Source organism: Pongo pygmaeus, chromosome 3 (genome assembly GCF_028885625.2).
Source record: "Pongo pygmaeus isolate AG05252 chromosome 3, NHGRI_mPonPyg2-v2.0_pri, whole genome shotgun sequence".
Classification (NCBI taxonomy): domain Eukaryota; kingdom Metazoa; phylum Chordata; class Mammalia; order Primates; family Hominidae; genus Pongo; species Pongo pygmaeus.
The window spans coordinates 80,952,174-80,973,985 of record NC_072376.2 but is presented as its reverse complement, the minus strand read 5'-3'; the positions used below and the strand labels follow the sequence as shown (position 1 = coordinate 80,973,985).

The following is a 21,812-nucleotide window of genomic DNA, read 5'->3' as shown; positions in this document are numbered from 1 at the left end:
CTCCTACATAAACCATTTGTCCTTGACGTACATAGATTCCGCTTCATATGTTATTTTGAAGATTAAATGTACAATTATTTTATTTTTGTTTTCAACTTCTGTGGTGCTTGAATATCCCTGTCTTTAAGCAGCATATTCAAAATTAAAAAAAATCACAAATATCAAGAATGTTATATCAATTATATCATTCTATGTGATTGCTTAGAGTTTCTATGTTTAAATGTTTTAACTGCTGAGATATTTAAAAGCTTGTAGAATCAATCTCCAAGAAACAGACATGTCATATTATTGCAATTTTTGTAATTCAATTTACTATGACATTTTTATGACTCTCCATCAAGTATATCTTCATGTTCACATATTTTCCTAAATATATAGGTATATATTACTTTATGTGAAAAGGCTTCTCAAAATTAAACTAGTGAAAGTTATTTGTTCACTTATGGATAGACATAGAATCATGTATCTGCATATATGGTCTAAGAATTTCAAAGAAGATCTATTTTCAGAATATACTTTATTAGGAAACTATATTCTGATATATTCTGATACATTTTCAGAAGATACTTCATTAAGAAAATATAAACAGATTAGAATTTAGCTTTTGTAGTACATGTTGAGCATCATTATTGCCTCAGACTAATATTTATATATGTTTTTCCCTCTTTAAAAAAAAGATATTACTATAATTAAAGCCCATGTATGCATTACTTTTTTCCCTTTCTTGCACTTTGTTATTTTTTTCTTTTTAGTGGCATACTATATGTACAAAGTTTAATAAAATAAAATATTCAGTGTATATTTCTTTTCTAGATATTAAAATAATTTGTTTTATTACCAATTGTAGTTAAAAGTATTTTTTCATAGAAAAGATTACTGTAAAAATCTTTTTCATGTGTTAGAAATGATCATTATTCCTCTCTTCCATCCGATTGTTCAGGCAGATGTCTTGTCAGACAGAAGAACTGCTTTTAAGTCGGTTTCTTTCTTCTCTGTGATTTGCTTTGCAAACTTTTTTCTGAATCCAGAGGCTGTAATGACCATTATTTAAAGGCAGGATTTGGGGAGCTTTTTGCCATTTATTATGTTTTCTTCAACATAGACTTTAAAAATTATTGCACAGGATATTTGGCTCTTTATTCCATCTACAGTTTACTTTTCCATGTTATGAGGGGAGAATAGGTAAATGATTATATATATTTCCGGTTTGTGTGTCCTCAGTATTCCAGGTATTTAAGAAGTCAGAAATGTCTAACTTGACAAATTAAGTCCAAGAAATAGTGAGATCTTATTGCAGAAGAGAAATCATGTAACATTACAATCTAGAGAGACTGCACTAAACTTGCTGGACCACATCTATAATTCCCAACTAAAGGGAATTGCCCTGTATTTTATTTTGTGTATTATTACAAAGGGTTATTACTAAAGTGAAAATAGTAACTCAGGCATATTCAAGGCCTCACGTGGAAAACATCTTTAGTCTTTCTAACCAAGGATTTTACCAGGTTGCATAGTTTTGGATAGGAAGTCAGTCACAGCCATCTATAATTTTGAAAGAGAGAACATTCCTATTAACAAATATTTTGTATTTCATGAAGGATTTGAATTTTAAACACCCATGTAACACAAAAGATTTGAATAAACACAATGTTAAGAGAGTTGGCCAAGGTTAGCTCAGCTTATACATGCACTAGGTCATAAATTTGTCTTTAAAGGTCACCCTAGCTTCCATGGTAGGTCTTGGCTCAAAATAATGTGCTGCCACACTGAAAAACTTACACTGTCTAATCCACCTTGCCTAATAATTTTCATTTATTTCCTACTTAATTTTTATGTAATTTTCCATTTTCATATAACCCACTAGTTCCTTTTTGTTTTCCTCAATTTTATTCATATCAGTTTTCTCTTTAAAAGCCAAGCCTCAGTTACCTTTGTCTTAGTTAGAGTTGAGCTCAGTTTGTATTGTAGTCTCTATCTCCTACTTCAGTAGGGAGAATAAAATGTGTCTTGCCATTTTTAAGAAGGATCTTGCACTGTTTTTCTTGACAGGGTCACATATAATCCATATCATTGTATTTGTTTATATAGAAGAGTTTTCTTTACCTATGTAACAAACCTGCACATCTTGCACATGTGCCTCTGAACTTACAATAAATGCTGGAAATAAAAAATAAAATAAAATAAAAATAAAAAAGGTTTCTAAAAATGCACAGTTGTAACACATTACTCCTTACCTTCTCAAATAAACAGCCTGAGTTTCTAGTGAATCTCATTTTATTTTTCAGCTTAGAAATATACATAAGCAAGCATTAAAATTGAGTTATTTTAGGTTTTCTGAAATTAAAATTGTATCTTACTTAATGTTTAACAAAGAGTAAAATATTTGAATAAATCAGGAAAGCACAAGTCTTGTGAAATATAGAGGAGAATTTTGCCACCCCTTGATGAATAGTGGTGGCATTAAATGTCATGACCTTCCCTATCATGCCTGCCTGCCTTAGATCTCAAACAGTGCTACTCTCTCTCTCTCTCTTTTTTTTTTTTTCTGGTCTTAACAAACTTTTGATAATCAAACAAGCAACATATTATGACAAAGAGAGTAAAAGTTGCCTCACAGGCCAGCACAACCAGAGAGCAGTACTGGAGCTAGGTGAGGTGGTTGGCAGGTGGCAGCAAGTACTTGGCTCCTTTGTGGTGCATGACAAACTTGATCCAGAAGACTTTTTGGTCCATGGGCTTCATAAGCTGATCATAATGAATGATTGATAACCATATAACATTCTCTTTACAGTTAAAGGAAAATCAAATAGACATAAACATATAGAATATAAAATATAAATATGTGAAATTTTTGTGTAGATGTTAAAAATTAGTGCCACATAAAAGTGGATGAAAAAATATTTTATTTCCTGGCAGTTATAGAGATTTTGGTTTATGGGTTAGAATTTGTTGGATGCATAAGATTTCAAGATGTGAAAAGAGAATTTAAGAGAGCAAGTATTTCTACCCTAGAAATTAAAATTAGTTAAGTCCAAAGGATAAAAAGAAATCATTTGAGAGTACAGAGGTTGAATTAGCCATTAATGAAATTGTAATTAACCTGGTGTGCAAATTTCAAAATAGTATCAAAGTTTAGAGAAAGGATACAAATCTATTTCAAGGTTCAGGTTCATGTCAGGGCAAAGCTGATAAGAAGTTAGCATTGATCAGGAATTAGTATTGACAACGTATTAGTGAATTAGTGATCAAAAGTGTAAAAGTAAATGGCCTTAGTTTGAATCATGAACTGATATCTACTGGTCTTTTTTTTTTTTTTGAAAATATATCTGTTCCTAGTGTTTTTTTTTTTAATTGTTAAATTGAATGAATAAGAATGATATCTTTCTTATCTGAATATTGTGAGTAGTAATGTAATGATTCTTGGAATACTTGGTAGAATTATTTTCACCATAAACAGACTGTCAGTAAATGTTCACTATTATTACTGTTTTTCTTGCATTGTGATTTTAAAATCTACATGGTGCTTTGTATTTTACTTTGAGGCATTGTAGTTCCATTTATTTCGAGTGTTGAAATAATTATGGACTAATAATCAAGGAATAAGGATGAATACAAGTACAAGGCTTACCAAGTCAAAACCAAAAAGTGCTAAAGCATGACACTATAGCAATAGAAATGGAGGTAACTTCTCTTTTTGATATTTAAAAAACAGAGTATGAAGACTGTGTTTTTGAGAGGAGGGAATTAATCCTGATATATATATTTTAATACAATTGGGAAAAACTATAACCAAGAAGTTACATAATACAAACTACCAATATAATGCATGTCATTTCATATACATTCAATGGGTATCAACTAATTAAAAATTATCTTTATTTTTCCACACAGCATTATATTTATTAAAATTTATAATATTACCAATATGATAGTAATAGCTAAACTGAAATTAATGTATGTACTGAATTAATTTAGAAATCCTATATTTCTGGTTTCAGACATTTTGGCTATTAAACAGGAATATTCCAATCTATCTCTTTCAAGCCAATTATTTTTTGATTTTATGAAGCTTCCAAATAAGCAAAAGCAACCACAACCATAAGAACAGAGAATGTGGCTACATTTATAAAGTATGTTCTTTTTCCAATAATTTTTAAAGGCAAATTTGAAGGCTCTAGTTGTTTACAAGTTATCAGTGATGGTATCAAAATGTTAGCATAAAAATTTTGAAAGCATTAAATATAAAGGGAATTAGAGATTGATTATGTCATGCTGATTTATGAAAATAAATTACAAGAGTTTTAAAAACAAGGAAAAAAGGCTAACTAAAGTGAAATGATGGACATGTTTATTTGCTTCATTATGGTAGCCTTTTGACTAAGTATTTGTATCCCATAATATCACTTTCTATACCTTCAATAGACAAAAAAAAAAGTTTAAAGACTAACATTTGATGAGATCTCATCCTAAAAGGCCCTCATAACTGTGCTGAAAGTTAGTCAGTGCAGTAATAATATTCATGCTTCTTTTCTTCAACTTTATTCTCAGTCTTCCTTATAATCCTCTGTTACCATCTTCAGCAATTCCTTTTATTTCACTTTTTGGCTATTTTAAAACTTATGCACCATTCTAAAACCTCGGGCAAATTTTTCCACTAAAACCACCAGAAAAACAGATTGTGATACTCACAATGGTTTATTGATGATTGCCTTTAAGCATTACCAAAAAAAAAAAAAAATGTACTCAGCATTGTGTTCATGTTTAGAGTCACTGCTGCTTCCTTGGCCTTCATGTGAGAACTTATCAATACATGCTATGTAGTTAAAAAAATCACATTCATGAAGAGTCATTAATGACTGCTTTTAGTGCATTGAGCAAATCTGTAGTTGACATTGTCTTTGAGTCTACTCTAACAGCTTCCCCCTTAGACTTCATGTGAACAAACTTATCGAGTTGATCTGCAAACAAAGGTAGTCCACCATAGGGGTCCCATGGTAAATCCTCTCATAGGTGTCATTGGCTCAACCATGAGGTATAAAAGCTTTGGTTTTTAGATGACCTAAGATTAAATTTTTGAATAATTATTCGTGATGAGTCTTAAAATTAAAATGAGCAATGCTCAATGAAATGGGCAGTGTTCTCTAGATAACAAATTACTGTAACAGTAAAAGTGCATTAAAATGACTTTCAGATCTAAGAGAAAGAAGCACCAAGTCCTCTGGGGTGATAAGTGAAGACTACACATTGAAGAAGTGGTATGTGACCTGAAGAATGAATACAGGATTGTCAAGTGGACAAATAGAGCACACTGTGTATAAGGAAAACTGCATATCCCCCACTCCAGTCCCCCAAAAGCAGTATGCATGCTAGAACATGTTCTCTTAGAGAAATAGTGGAGCCACTGAGTGTGATAGGGCATGGTGTCCAGGGCAGCAGGGAGTAGGGTGGTGGTGATGCTTGAAGAGAGGAAGGACAGGCCACACTCCATCACAAAATGTGTTACCGCTTCATAATAAAGACTGGAAATTTATTCCCATAGAAAATGCAGTTGCTCATAATAAAAGAAGGCCTGTTATTTTTCAGTTGCATTTGAAATATCTAGCTATTAGGAGAAAGGGTAGGTGTAACATTTGAATTAGGAGACAGACAACCCAGAAAATTACTGAAAAATTATTCGTGAGATGTAACTACACTTGAAATAAAGGTAGTTTTTTTCAGGCCATAAAAAATTTGACAGTGTATAATAAAATGCCAACTGTTGTAGTTTATTATATTTTTCCCCAGGACTGGAACATAAATGAAAAAAAGTAAGATTTTATTTTTGAGTTTTTAAATAATAAATGGTGAATCAGAAATTTTCTGTTGTACTGTATTTATCCTGATTAGCTGTTACCTAATTTTTCAAAATATATTCTTCAGAGTCTTACCAAGAAGGTTATTCTGGACTACCTACTAGTACAGCTGAGTAATTGTACTAAGGTATCTGATTTTCTGTCATCAAATTTCCATAGATCCATATAGATAAGGGAGCCTATTGATGACAACACATAGACACATAGAGGGCAACAACACACACTGGGGCCTTTCAGAGAGTGGAGGGTTTGAGGAGGGAGAGGATCAAGAAAAATAACTAATGGGTAGTATTTGGTTTAATACCTGGGTGATGAAATAATCTGTACAACAAACCCCCATCGCACAAGTTGACATATGTAACAAACCTGTACTTGTACCCCTGAACTTAAAACTTAAAAAAGAAAGAAAGAAAGAATCTTGTTTTATGAGTCAAATTCAAATTAGAGCATATCTGTTAGAATTCTAAAAAGGGACCAGGCGCGGTGACTCACACCTGTAATTCCAGCACTTTGGGAGGCTGAGGCGGGTGGATCATGAGGTAAGGAGTTCAAGACCAGCCTGGACAAGATTGTGAAATGCTGTCTTTAATTAAAATATAAAAAAATTAGCCGGGCGTGGTGGCAGGCGCCAGTAATGCCATCTACTTGGGTGGATGAGGCAGAGAGGCAGAGACCTGCTTGAACCCAGGAGGTAGAGGTTGCAGTGAGCTGAGATCATGCAACTGCACTCCAGCCTGGGAGACAGAGAAAGACTCCGCTTCAAAAAAAAAAAAAAAAAAAAAAGAAAGAAAAGAAAAGAAAGAAAAAAAAATTCTAAAAACATGGAGATCACCTACTTAAATGCTTTCCATATGGTTGATAAAGAAATGAGGACAAGGCAGGTTAAGTAATGAGAACTACTAGAAGACTGAATTGAACAGAACAACTATATTTCCTTGACTTGATTTTATATTAAATCAGATTAAATAAAATCATGATGTTGTATACATAGTGACTTAGATATTGAGATAATAAATGAAAAATTGAAATACTTAAGCAATCATTAGGCAGACATTCCAGTGTAAAGAAAAGTAACAAATTACTAATGGTCCCCACCTTTTTTATTAATGTATTTACATTCACTTTCATCTTCCAAATATAATGTTAAACTTTTCATTTCTAAAGCAAAGAAATGGGAGTGAATTTACTTATATTCACTTGTTTCATAAGTTACATTCTCATATCTGATGACTTACAAAGAAAGCAAATCTATCAATCATCTATGTATGAGAAATATATTAATCTGCTTAAAAAGCACATACAATTTTTTTCCAATTATAAATTATTAAGCACTTTTTCCAATTAAAAAACTCAAATGACATTTATCACATATATCCAGAATAATATCACATTTGCTACCAGTGGAAATTATTTAAGTGTAGAAAAGACTGATTGTCAGTTCATTAATAATAGGGCTGTTGAAAATATTCCAAAATTATGATGATGCTAAATTTTTTCTGCTGGCTGTTAACTCCTCAATGGTACAATCCAAAGCATTGACAGCAGTGGTTAATATGGTCTGCTGTAGATAAGCCATTTAATAAATGCCTAGTACCAAAATGTGGTACTTATTTTGGAATTACCAAGCAATTTTTATAAACTAGAGTATAATCTAGCAATCAAGCAATCTTCATAAACTAGAGTATAATCTACAAATTTTAACATCTACTTGCTATCTGAGTTTTAAAGGTAACTACACATTTGCATCAAAAAATTAGTATAGGTGATTATAAGAATGCTATATAGGATATAAAACTAAAAATTGCTTTATAAATATTAAAATATCAAAGTTGTGTTTTACATGTTAGAAAGCTAGTTATTACTATATTTTATGGTGGAAGAAGCATCTGAACCTCTCTTCCTGCCTGGCTTCCTTTTGCACTGGATGCGATGCTCTTTTAGTTTAGCAGTTCTTAGATGGCTTGTGAACAGAGGGCTTTCTGTATCTGAGGTTATTTCCTTGGTGTATCAGAAGAATGGGATTGTCATGGGCTTGAAGAATGAGTGCAAGGTTTTATTGAGTAGAAGTAGCTCTCAGCACATGGGGGAGGCAGAAAGGGGACAGTTTTCCCCTGGAGTCAGGCTGCTCTCCAATCACTCCAGCAAAACTCTGCGTTGTTCCACCAGTTGATGACCTGACTGCATGCTGCCCTGGACGTCCTCTTGACGTCCAGCCGTTTGTTTCTTCTTCCGCTAATCCACTCCTCTTGACGTCCAGCCACTTGTGTTCTTGCCTTCTAGAGTCTCAGGGGTTTTTATAGGTACATGATGGGGGCGTGGCAGGGCAGTGTGGTCTTGGGAAATGCAACATTTGGGCATAAGAGCAGGAGTACCTGTCCTCACCTAGGTCCCTGGGCACATGTCAGGGGTGGAGCTATTGCCAGGGACCCACCCTTCTCCTCCCTGCAGTTCTCCACCCCTCTTCTTTATCACTTTATTTCTCCTCCTCCTCCTCCTCCTTCTTCTTCTTCAGGACAGGGTCACATTGTGTTTCTGAAGTTGGAATGTAGTGGTGCAATCATAACTCACTTCAACCTCAAATTACTGGGCTCAATCAATCCTCTTGCCTCAGACTCCTGAGTAACTAACACTACAGGCATTACACTGCCATGTCCTGCTATTTTTTTTTTTTTTTTTTAAGAAATGGGCTCTCTAAGTCATCTAGCTTAGTATCAAACTCTTGGGCTCAAGGGATTCTCCCATTTAGGCCTCACAAAGTGCTGGTATTATAGGCATGAGCCACTGTGCCTGGCCTTGACTCTTGCTTATATCCCCCTTCTTTCTCATATGGGAGGTGGCATCAATATACGTGTTAGAAGCAAAGTCCTTTGGGGACACATTTTATACTGCACAGGATCTACCTTACATCCCCCTCCTTTCTGTTACTTCTTTCTTTCAGACATTGGCAAAGTCCAGTCATAAGGCAGTTTGGTTTTTCTATTTCTCTAAATCTACCTGGCTGAGTGGGTACTTAGACTCAGTGAGGTTGAGCCTTTGGTTTCCATTCTCTGAATGTCCCTCTGAACAACATACTGAATAGGCCTATTTCAAAATTAAGGGAAGTAAAAAGGCCCAGATTACATGGGAAGCCTAAACTCCATGATATATTTCAGATTTTTTTCAATACCTACTTCTTGTTATTATGCTAGTAAAGTTACCCATTAAAAAATAACTCCTTTCTGATAACAATTGTAGTGTGTAGCCTTAGTAATCTGTTGCGGGAAGTCAGGGACCCCAAATGGAGGGGCCGGCTGAAGCCATGGCAGAAGAATGTGGATTGTGAAGATTTCATAGACATTTATTAGTTCCCTAAATTGATACTTTTATAATTTCTTATGCCTGTCTTTACTGCAATCTCTAAACATAAATTGTAAAGATTTCATGGACACTTATCACTTCCCCAGTCTATACCCTTGTGATTTCCTATGCCTGTCTTTACTTTAATCTCTTAATCCTGTCAGCTGTGGAGGATGTATATTGCCTCAGGACCCTGTAATAATTGCATTAACTACACAAATTGTACAGCATGTGTGTTTGAACAATATGAAATGTGGGCACTTTGAAAAAAGAACAGGATAACAGCAATTGTTCAGGGAATAAGAGAGATAATCTTAAACTCTGATTGCTGGTGAGCCAGGCAGAACAGAACCACATTTCTCTTCTTTCAAAAGCAAATGGGAGAAATATCGCTGAATTCTTTTTCTCAGCATGGAACATCCCTGGGAAAGAGAATAAGCACTTGGAGGTATAGGCTTATAAACAGCACCCTCAGGTGCGCCTGTCTCTTATGATGGAGACTGCAGGGGTGAAATAGACCCTAGTCTCCCATAGCACTCCCAGGCTTATTAGGAAGAGGAAATTCCCACCTAATAAATTTTGGTGAGACTGGTTGATCTGAAAACCCTGTCTCCTGATAAGATGTTATCAATGACAATGGTGCCTGAAACTTCATTAGCAATTTTAATTTTGCCCCGGTCCTGTGGTCCTGTGATCTCGCCCTGCCTCCACTTGCCTTGTGATATTCTATTACCTTGTAAAGTACTTGATGTCTGTGACCCACACCTATTCACACACTCCCTCCCCTTTTGAAACTCCCTAATAAAAACTTGCTGGTTTTTTTGGCTTGTGGGGCATCATGGAACCTACTGACATATGATGTCTCCCCTGGATGTCCAGCTTTAAAATTTATCTCTTTTGTACTCTGTCCCTTTATTTCTCAAGCTGGCCAATGCTTAAGGAAAATAGAAAAGAACCTATGTGAATATCAGAGCAGATTCCCCAATGGTAATCCTGTAAACAAAAGTACTAAATGACAGGGCAGTATTTGTTGATACCTGTCACCTGCCTCCAATATCATGATAATACCAAAATGTCACACTGCACCTCCTCATTACCATTCTTTTTTGTTATTATAAATTCAAGTTATCATTTGGTGTCATTATTTTTTTTCAAATTATAAATTGTTTATAACTATTCATATTAAGCAGAATTTCTGTATCATCCACAATGTTAGTACAGTAACTGAAACACAAAGAAGAAATAAGAGGTGGGTGGGAATGCTCATGTTGTGTGACCTGCTGTGCTCTAAGGTTTCTCTCTTTTTGTATGCATCTCACACAGGCAAGTATCAGTTCTCTCTCTTTCTCTTTTTTTTTTTTAGAAGAAATTTCACTCTTGTTGCCCAGACTGGGGTCCAATGGTGCAGACTGGGCTCACTGCAACCTCTGCCCACTGCCTCCCAGGTTCAAGCTAGTCTCTTGCCTCAGCCTCCCACATAGCTGGGATTACAGGCATCCACCACCATGCCTGAGTAATTTTTTGTATTTTTAGTAGAGACTGGGTTTCTCCATGTTGGCAAGACTGGTCTCAAACTCCTGACCTCAGGTGATCCACCCGCCTCGGCCTTCAGTTCAGTTTTTGAAGGAGAGTAGACTTTCCAAGATTCATTTATTATTAGATGGACTTTCCAAAGTGTGAAAAAACAGGAGTAAATTCAATAATGAATATCTGCAATCCAAAACCATTTAATACAATCAAGAAAATCTTTCTTATGTATTATCACAAATATCCCAGTTGCCTCCTTCTAAAAATTTCTTTCAAATATTAAGACAAAATTATTCTACCTTATTAATTCTCTCAAAAGCAAAAATAAATATGTACCATTCAGCATACAAAAGTTACACAGTAAAAGTCAAAGTGTATATATATATATCGTTGTTAATTGGTCCACTCATTAAATTTACATTTGGTCGTCCTTACTCTTATCATGTATATATAAATGTAAGTCACTATAAATTAAAAAAATTACTTCCACACAATACATGCTTTCTTCATGATATCTTAACCTCATTCAGTCCTCAATCATTGTAAATTTTGATAAACCCACAGTTTGGTAGACAGTTAACATACAAGACAAACATTACAAATTTCACTAAAAATCTGGGCCAACTCATGGTTCATTTGCCCCCTGAAATGAAAAATAAATTAGAATTGAAGCAGTGTATTGCCATAACTTACTTTGAAGGTAAATATGTTCTCTCATATATATAGAACATAGATTGAAGACATTACTGGTAAACTCCAATACAAGTGCTTTTAAAGAGAATTTAATCTTAAACCTTGAGACAGCATAGGATAAATCCTGTAAAATTCACTTTTCTTTTTCAAAATAAAAAATGATTTTGAAACTTAATATCTTCAGTTATCAATAGTACTACATTATAAAGCTAGTTTATATAATCCTGCATAGCATTGGTCAAAATGATGTCACAATACAAAAATTAAAGCGTTTTACATACAAGTGAAGTCATTGAAAATAATTTAAGGCCTTGAAGGGAATTAATCAGTCTAACTTAAAGCTGAAGAATAAACCATCAATTATCCATCTGAAATGCAAGCAATATGCTTTTTAAGCTTCTGTCTGTGGACCAAATAACAGAAACAACTCTTCCTTATGGTTTATGGTTTATTTTTAGAATCCTTCTGGACTTGAATGACTAAAAGTCAATTCCATTTTTCAACTGTTCACGGAAGATTTAGGACTGTTTTAGCCGTTTGTGTGGAATGCCAAACTGTGGACACTGTGCAGATGCTAGTGCTCAGAAGGCTTCTGCTGCTAAGTAAGGGTGAGACTGAATCATGGACTTCCACCTTGATGTTTCCATTACATTGGTTGCTTGGTTGTTGTTTCAGTTTTTCTAATCCTTACACCCAAGTTGTTGAAGTACAATGTACCTATTAATAATTTCTGTGGCTTGTGCTTTCAACTGTTTTGCAACGTGCAAATCTTCAAGGACAAAGGTATCAGCAACATTTTCTACTGAGGGATTACTACACAAAGCTTCCTCACACAAGACCTTCAGCTGTTCCCAGTGCATGTTTGTCTGCAGCTGCCAACAAGTTGTCAGCCATTTTGTCAAGGTTTAATCCTTTCACTGTGTTAAGGAATCTCACCATTTCTTTAAAACATCAGGGTCTAAATCATTTATTTCCACTCAATTCTTTATGCTTTCTTCCATTTCATGTTCAAACATGGCATTAAAAACCAGGGATTGAGGTACAAGCAGATTTATGAGCTTTAAATTCTTGTCCTCTCACTAAAAACTGCAGTCTATAAATCTTGTGTTTTCCCAGAGATTACCTCAATCTTCTCCTAGTCGACCCTCAGTCACCTTCAAAGTATTTGTATTAGTATGTCCTGATTTGTTTACTGAATCTTGGATCACACTCATCTCATAAAATAATGTAAGCTTGTCATCTGGTAAAAGACTATTAGCTTTGTCAAGCAAAAGGTCTCTTCTAATGAATTTTTAAAAATCCCAGTCCTTCCCTTGCACAAATTGATATGTTCTTTGGCTTTCCATTGCTTTTGTTTCTTCCCTTTTAGCATTCAGAAGGGAGAATTTGAATTTTGCTCACACTTCACTTTTGGGGCATCTGACTAAAAGCAAATTTAAGGACCAAGTAGTCTTTACTTTCGTTACCTAATCCCTTTAGGTTTACCCTCAGGCCTAATTTCACTTTGTCATTTGGGCCAGGTGAAAATGTGGAACTTTTTAACACCTCACCCATTTCCTCTTGACAAAAACTGAACTTATTAATGGTCTATGTGTTGAACATTTTACTATTTTGATCTGTGTATAATACTAGTTTTCTACTATGGGACAAGAAGACTTATCTCTAGGTAGAGGTGGGGCAGGTTCCTGAGACATTACCAGTTTATTTCATTCTTTTAGGATTTATGTAATACCCCACAGAGTTGAGTACCTTACCTTAGATATCTCAGAGCATTAGTGTTTGATTTTCCTCAGGAGTATGGTTCAGAAGGGCCACCCTCATGTATTCTCAATGCCTGGACTTGCCCTAGCTACACCAGCTCTGAGACGCTGAGGCTGTGCTGGAGGCAGCAGGGTTAATGGCAGCAAGTCCCTGTGGCGGCACCTTCACTAACCCACATTCCTCCTCCCCTGTCCTTTATCCTTCCCTATCTCCCTCTCCTCTTGGTGTCATTCCTTACTGCAATAGTTTTGCATCCACATACCTCCTTACTGCTGTTAGTGACAAATATATTACATATGTATAAGTTAAATGTTCAGCATTACAAATATGTATATATGCTTTACACACTTGCTTCTTAAATTTGTTAAGAAAGTTGAATAAATATGAATTTATATTATCTGTTAAAATAACATAGTATTTATTCAGGTGTGCTTTTTTATTATGTGAATTTGCACTGCTTTCTGTGTTTATTTATTTTTAGCCTGGAAAACTTTCTTTAGAATTTATTGTGAGACAGAGTAGTTAGCAATAACTTTCTGTTTTTGTTTGTTTAGAAATGTCTTTATTTCACCATTATTTTTTAAAGATGATTTTGTAGTATAAAGAAATTTTGATTGGCAGTTTTTTCTTTCAGTGCTTTGAATATGACATACCACTGCCTTAGGGGCAGCATTGTTTCTGATGAGTAGTCAGCTATTAATGTTATCTGAGTTCCCTTATACGTGGTTACTTGTTTTTGTTTTTGTGTCTTATGATTTTCTACCTTTAGTTTTCAACCTATTATTATTGCATCTCTGTTTGGGTCTTTTTGTGTTTACCCTAAACTAAGGATTTATAAAACCTCTGAAATGTGTAAATTAGTGTTTTTAAGATAGTTTATGGGATGTTTTGGGGCATTATTTTTGAATATTTTCCAGCAAATCTTTCTCTTCTTCATGTGGTACTCCTACTTTGCATATGTTGCTGTGCTTAAGTGTGTCCCAAAAGTCTATAAGGCTCTGTTTATTTCTCTTCATTCTTTGTTTCTCTGTTCTTTGGATTATATAATCTCTATTGATCTCTCTTGAGCATTTTTTGGCTCTTATTTTTCTTCCTCAAACATGAAGCAGAATTCTGCTTGTGCATTGTCTATTTCTGTTATTATATTTTCATTTCAGTATGTTCACTTGGTTCTTTGAAAATATATAACTTCTATTTATTTCTATATATTCTCGATTGAATGTGACATTGTCATTATACCTTAATTTTCAGCTTTATATGTGATTTCCTTTAGGTCTTTGAGTATATTTATAATGTGTAATTTAAAGTTTTGCCTAATAAATCTACAACTCATCCTTTTTTTTTTTTTTTTTTTTTTTTGACAGTCTCACTCTGGTGACGAGGCTGGAGTGCTGTGGCATGATCTTGACTCACTGCAATCTCCACCTCCCGGGTTCAAGCAATTCTCCTGTCCCAGCCTGCCAAGTAGCTGGGATTATAGGCATGCACCACCAGGCCTGGATAATTTTGTATTTTTAGTAGACAAGATTTCACCATGTTGGCCAGGCTGGTCTTGAACTCCTGACTTCAGGCCATCCTCCCAACTCGACCTCCCCAAGTACTGGAATTACAGCTGTGAGCACCTGCATCCAACCCAACTCATTCCTTTCACAGGCATATTTTATTGCTTATTTTCCCCATATAGCAGTCCCATTTTCCTATTTCTTTATACACCTGTTAAAATTTGTTAAATCCTCAATATTTTAGATAATATATTATAGTTACTCTGGAAATTATACCCCCATCTTCTTTTAATTCTAATTGTTCATTTGTTTGGTGAGGAGACAGATTATTTTAATGAAGTCTCTTTACCTTGCAGTGTTATTTCCTTGGTGTTTCTACTCAGAAAGTGCACCCTTGGTCATTTTCACAAACCCTAGAATAACAGTGGTTTTAATAGGAACACTCTTTGCCTCTTTTCTGTTTTTTGTTTGTTTGTTTGTTTTACATACTCAGTCTACCTCTTAATCTTCACAAATTACTAGATGATTGATCTTTTTCTTTTGGTGTTGCCCTTAGGACATAAATTACTTCATAGTCTGATCCAATAGCATTTAGGCACTTTTTCAGTGATAGATTCTGAGGCATTTCAGGGTGATATAAACACAGGAAACACTGTTCTTTTTCTATCTTTGTCTTTTTTTCTGATTAATTAGCATTCTTATGGTCTCATTTGCATCACTCATGAAATTACCACCTTCTTTAACTGTTACCAAAAAAACGCTTCATATTTTGACAACACGCTTAGGCTTGAATTTCCTTCACATTCTTTCATATAAAGTGAATTACTCTCATGAAAGCTTTAGAACTCTTTGTTTAATGGTCTGCCTCTTTCCTTGGGAAAAAGGTATCATCAACCTTTGCTCCAGAGCTAGGGGCACGGGCAGGAGCACACTTCTGTTTGTGCCACTAAGAGTAAGGTGCTAGCCTATAGTCTTAATTTGCTTCTTCTCTCATGGAACCTCCATCCTATAAAAGAACTGTGGTAATGACTATTTGGTACTCAGGGTTCTTAGTACACTGTGCCTGAGTAAACTTCTGTGTTTTGACAATGGCTAAATGAAAGAAGTGAAACTTTTTTCACCTCTCTTGCCAGAAATTTAGCCTCTGTAGCACATGAGTGAGGTGTCTGTGTGTGAAAAATTTAGGAAACGTATTCCCTCCCAAAAAGGTAATATAGCCCTCTTGTAGTAGTTTCACAGAGAGTGAGTCCAATGGTCTTGTCTCCACCAGCTTGCAGTAAAATTTCTGTCATACTGAGGGAGGGTAGGCTAGCAAACAAGTCATTGTTTAACGCCACAAGCTCTTGTTGTTTTAAACAACCCTTAGTGTGTTCCTTAATAAATGTTTATTTATTTGCTGCATGTTTTGAGGGCAATTCCCAGTATATTGTTAAATTTGTTAATTAATTTTATTTTTTAAACCTTTTCTCTTTTTGCCCAGAGAATACTCGCTGGCAGTACTTGCAGATGCAGCATTTACCTCGAGATAATTTTGTCACAAAATATCTAGTTTTTGTTATTATTTTTTTCATTGATTTAGCATACCAACTTTGGAAACAAAAAAAATCATTCGATATTTAGCAGTCTATTGTAGTAGTGCTATTTCCTTTTACAAAATATAGACACTATTCGATTGTTGAAAATGTCAAATCCTGGAAAATATAGCAGGATGTTAACATTGTTCTCGAGCAGTTGTTGGCTGAAGATTAATTGACAAATTCAGTTTTTCTAAAATAGATGATTCAGATGATTCTGATGTTAGCTCTGTTTAGAAATAACTCCAAGAAAAGTTTTTACAATATATGTTCACACTGAAAATGAGTCAGATTTGTTTCAGCCTCAAAGAGTGTATTTATGTAAAATTAGATGAGTGCTGGCTGTGAGCTGCACTATTTTTTTTCCTAAACTGGAAAATGGTGAGGAGATGTGGTTTCACAAAGTTTCCCAGGCTGGCCTTGAACTCCTGGGCTCAAGTAATCCTCCTTCCTCAGCCTCCTGAGTAGCTGGGAATATAGGTGCATGCCATTGCAGTCACCTTCTCTTAATATGATTAATATGATTAAATAGTTGTCTCTAAAAACAATTTTCACTATTTACTCTTGTTACATTTTGGAGCTGATTCATTTTATGCTACCAATCTCGAATTGGCTAGGACATGTTTTCTTCTAAAATGTCTGTCTACCTTCGTGTCATAAGTTTGTTCTGCCTCAGCATTCGTTTTTAGGCTTAACATGAGTTGTTTAAGACCTAGTCATAGCTTGTCACTTTTGGCTTTGTTAAAACTTCCCTTCCTCGAGTAGTTGTTTGAGATAGAGTCTACTGTCTCTCATCCTAATGACCCAGAAATGCAACATATCACAGAGGTGATGACCATGATATAACCTAATGATCAATACCAGAGTCATACAATAATTTTTCCCTTCATGTGTATTCCCTTAATCCAGCCATTCTTCTACTCCTGCAGAGAAGCCTAGGAAATAATATCCATGGTCCTTCATAAAAGCCCTCCCACAGGGGTTCCCTCTTCCACTTCCAGACAGCTGGTTGAGCTCTCTGCCACCTCTGGACTTTCTGTCAGTTTCTTATCATCATCTCTAACGTCACTTGGGAACTATGAGTAATAAATTTCTTCTATTTTATGCATTTTGTTCTTCCTTCCTCATTTCAATATATTTTACCTGACTCATACATCTGAAGCTCACTTCCCCACCTCCATCAGAGCTTTCCAGGATCTTGGTTTATGGCCATTCTCAAGAAAGAGACTTCAATATAAAATTGGAAAGAACTCATAACAATATAAATCACAACACCTCTGAATATATTTAATAGAGAAATTAGAAATAAAAGTTTAATTTTATACATCATAGAATTGCTATTTAGAAACAAATAGGACATGTTAGAAGTAAGAAAAAATAAAACACTTTGTTGAAGTTATATACCTATTTGCATTTTTTAAAAAGTATTACCCAATAGGCTATAGAATGATGCCAATGCATAATGCCAGGTTGCAAGGCATGGAGGATAGGAGAATGTGACATGACTGTCTAATGGGTATAAAGCTCCCTTTTGAAGTGAAACAATTACTTTGGATCTAGATAGTAGTGGTACTGGCAAATGTGTTAAAAGCCAATGAATAATGCACATTAAATGGTTTAATTGTATAATTTTGTGGTGTAAAATTCCTATATCAATTATTCTTTAAATAAACACGTGGCTGACCGGATTTGACCAAGAGACCATAGTTTGCCAGCCCTTGGTTTATGCTACAAATTTAATTCCCATATGCTTGAAATAGTAAATGCTGTCATTTTTATCATTTACATTAGAAACATAGCATGTTTTGAAACTATAATATATTATGCAATTGTATGAACACTAAAATTATTATTGTGGAATTTTTTATTTGTCTAATCAGAGTATTGCAGATTTTATTTTGCTGTACACACAATTGTTAGTGCTTTGCAGTATTAATGACTTCATTCTTTCAGCAACCCCATGATATTGATAATGCGATGACAACCATTGCCATTTCATTGGTGAGGGAGCTGAGGCAAATGAAGTCTCTGTAACTTGTTGAACCCCACGTCATTATATAGTGGTTTCTAAGACTTGAATCAAGGTCATCTGGATCCAGAGTGCGAGCTCTTAACCACCATGTTATGTTGACTCTCTTACTCTGGTTGCAGATATTTTCAAAGTGTAGTATCACGGTTTCCCACTCATGTAGATATATATTAATTGTAATTTTATTATAAATGCGTAATTTAAAATATGTAGAATTGTTATTCCAGGTATGTATTACTGCATAACAAAGAGTTTCCAAATGTAGGGCCCTAAAACAACTGTAATCATTTTATTGTCACCTCTCAGAGTCTCTGTGTTAGGTGGGCTCAGTTGTGGGTTCCTTCCACAGAGTTTCTTAGGTAGCTTACTTTTCTATGGTGCCTGGGTCTATAATTATCTGAAGATCATTCACTTAACATACTTAGTGATTCGTGTTGAAAAGCTCAGAGTGCTAGTGGGCTACCAGGATTTCTTAGGCATATATTTATGTCTCTCTACAAAATTGTCATTTGTTATGGGGACTACAGATTGAGTTGTTGAGTAATAGTGAGAGAAAAAAAGACAAGAAAAGAAGAAACAGAAAGAGAGAAAGAGAAACAGAGAGAGAACATGCTGTGTTTCCACCAGAGCTTTGAATGTTTAGCTGCATTATTTCCATTACATTCTTTGTGTTGAGACAGCTACAAAGTTTGCCAAACTTCAAAGAGAGGGGATATTACTTGATAGGAAAATTGTCAATGGATTTATAGTCATGTCTCAAAATAACAACAAATAAAATCTTTCTAAGAAGGCAGAAGTTATTAAACTATTGTATGATTCATAAAATATTAAAAATAGTTAAAAAATATTAAAATTACATGAATTTAGATATTTATAATTATTGCAATTTTTAAACACTGTGCCATATTTATTCATACATATTTTTAAAAATAGAACAAATGTCCTAAAAACAAGCTACAAGTGGATGAAATAGCTGATATATGAGAAACATTATCAAGTTTTCGAATGACACTAGCGAATTAATAATATGATGTTACATTTTGGAACTTCCTGTCTTGATTTGATGTGTTTATTCCACAAATTAAATTTTAAATCTCATAATTAATAAATGAAAATGTTGTGTAAAGTTAAACATTGCAGAATTGTATAGAATAAAAATTTAAATTCTCATCCTTGGAATTACATGTATTTTTTGAGATTCTTCTTTGTACTAGCTTACATATATTTTATTTCATTACAAAAAATACTTATTTGTTTTGCTGGAAACTACTTTTTCTGTTTAGTAACGTGATAATCAGCCTGTTCTCTGCAATGGCTACATTCAAACATTTGTTGGAGGGACATGTGTTCATTGACTGAAAGCCATTTAAGTGCTGGAGAAATTTGGTTCATTCATGTGCTTATATGCAAGGATTTTCTGCATGACAGATTTCTGCATGTAAAACTTCAGTTTCAAATGGCATATTTACATTTTATTTAAGAGTGTTATTTCAAATTATACTCCCTCAAAAATAGATTTGTCAGGTTTTTATGGGATGCAAATCTTCTCTATGGCATTAATTTGTTGGCATTAATTCTATTTTTCTGAGCATCAGTAGATTTTTAGTCTTTTATATCTTATTGGCCATTTTTACTTTGAATTGCTTCTTCATATTTTCATCAATTTTTTGTTAGATTGTCTGTTTTGGTTGGTGATTTGTAGTTCTCACTGAACAATGGATACCAGTCTTTTGTTTTGTGTGTTATAGGATAGGTTTTATGTGAATTAATTCAGGTTTATAAGCATGATAAGACAACATTATTAATCTTTGACACTATATAAGTTCTGTTCTTCTTTATATCTGTATTAATTCCTGGATGATTTGTATGAAATTTTCTATAATTTCTCTATCTCATCAATGTTTTAGTGTGCATGTGTCTATATATTACATGATTTACCTATGTGTATAAAACTATAAATATACATATATATTTGTTTTTAATCACACCTTACCCTGGAGAATATTTTTTTGTGAGAATTGGTCAATGATAAGACATTTTAGTGACAAAGACAAGTAGATTTCTGTCAATCTGGACTAGTTTGATCATAAAGTGCTTCCCTGATGTGTATATTAAAAGAGATTTATGACCTGATTTAGCTATTTTCCACAAAATTTATAAACTTTTATGCTTTGTATATATTTTTTAACATGCCAAAAATTTATATGTTTGTATTATATTTATAGGAGAGATGAATCAAAAGGCTTTGTGGAAAATAAAAAAGATATGATTATTTAAAGTATAGTTATGTAGAATAATAATAATTATTTCAAGCTGTCTTCAAAATACACATTGAATTTCACAACATATCCATTAGCTAGTTAATTGATGCTGTGTCTTGTTTTAAAAGAAATGGATATGTATATGTACATGTATGTTGAGCAAGATTGAAAATTCACTAAGTCCCTTTAGAGTGCAATTTCTATATTATCACAACCTAAAATTAAGGACTTAAAATCATTATTAAAGGTCAAAAATGATCATAAAACCCATATGAAACTTAGGATTGTTTTTTCTCATTCTGTTAAGAATGATGATGATATTTTAATGAGAATTGAATTGGATTTATAGATTTCTTTTGGCAATATGCTGCTCATTTTCACAAAATTGATTCTACCATCCATGAGCATGGGCTGTATTTCCATTTGTTTATGTCATCTATGACTTTTCTCAGCAATGTTTTGTATTTTTCTTTGCAGAGACCTTTCATATTCTTGGTTAGGTATATTCCTAAGTATTTTTTTTTTGCAGCTATTGTGAAAATGGATGCATTGTTATTTGATTCTCAGCTTTGCAGAGCCAAAGCAAGACTAAGAAAAAAGAACAAATCTGGGGGCATCACATTGTAACGCCTAAGGTTCTTGCCTAGCCACACCAAAAACTGGTGTGGCGGCTGACCACGGCAAGTGATAGAGACCCAGACTGAGAATGAGCAGTAGGTTTTATTGAGCAGAGCAAGAGTACAAAGCTTCCAGAGTGTGGAAGGGGTCCCAAAACGGTAACCAGAGTTGGATTATATGATTGCCTTTTAAACTCTTTAAGGTGGGAAATATGTGCAGCAGGTAGATGTTACCAGAGCGAGAAACAAAGACAATTAACTCTTTGTAACATGTCTTAGATCTTGAGGAAAACCAGAATTGAAACTTAGGTTTTATCTACTTTATGACCTTGCAGCTGCATGGCAAAGGAGACAGGATCTTACAGGACTTTTAAAAGGATGTTTACAAGGAACTGGAATTAGGAGTATAGATAAGGCCCACTGGTTACAGAAAAACAGGCAGTTAACATTTCTTTCACTGTAGTTTTGGGGAATGGGGAAGGGAGGGAGGGAGAGAGGACATAAGGAAAATTACAGCAAAATTTTCATTGTTTATAGCTTTCATGGGGAAGAAAACACATACACACATCCTGGTGTTAGGAATATTTTAAGCATTTAACTTCAATATTATTCATCCAGGATCGAAGTAAGTCCTCATGCAGTAAATGAGTGAGTTTCACA

The 21,812-nt window shown here is 34.3% G+C and overlaps 1 protein-coding gene and 1 pseudogene across 1 annotated transcript in view; one reads left to right on the top strand and one right to left on the bottom strand.

Annotated features, from left to right (window-relative positions):
• The window catches only part of LOC134739433 (UDP-glucuronosyltransferase 2B4-like), a 245,513-nt gene that overhangs the window by 50,778 nt on the left and 172,923 nt on the right, over positions 1–21,812 (top strand). The gene's annotated exons all lie outside the window — the stretch shown is intronic.
• LOC134739434 (speckle-type POZ protein-like) lies at positions 11,927–13,102 on the bottom strand (annotated as a pseudogene).